The sequence below is a fragment of the Athene cunicularia genome, assembly GCF_003259725.1.
Source record: "Athene cunicularia isolate RWA chromosome 9 unlocalized genomic scaffold, athCun1 chr9_part1, whole genome shotgun sequence".
In the NCBI taxonomy this organism is placed as follows: domain Eukaryota; kingdom Metazoa; phylum Chordata; class Aves; order Strigiformes; family Strigidae; genus Athene; species Athene cunicularia.
The window spans coordinates 1,708,483-1,708,759 of NW_020799110.1; positions in this window are offsets into that span (position 1 = coordinate 1,708,483).

The following is a 277-nucleotide window of genomic DNA, read 5'->3' on the forward strand; positions in this document are numbered from 1 at the left end:
CGCTCTCCCTGCAACACCCCAAGGACAGGCCCCCTCGGACAGGCTTCCCTCGCTCGCAGAATGCTTTGGCTTGGAAGGGACCTTCAAGATTTATTTCCAACCTCCACGTTTTTTGGGGTTTTTTTGGGTTTTTTTTACATAACTGAATAAAAGCAAAGGAAAAGTCGCCTCAAGGACAGGCTGCCAGGACAGGGTCCCCCGCGGCGGGCGCGGCAATGGCGCGGGGCCGCTCCCTCCCTCCGTTCCTCCCTCCCCGGGCCGCTGCGTGCCGGCGCCT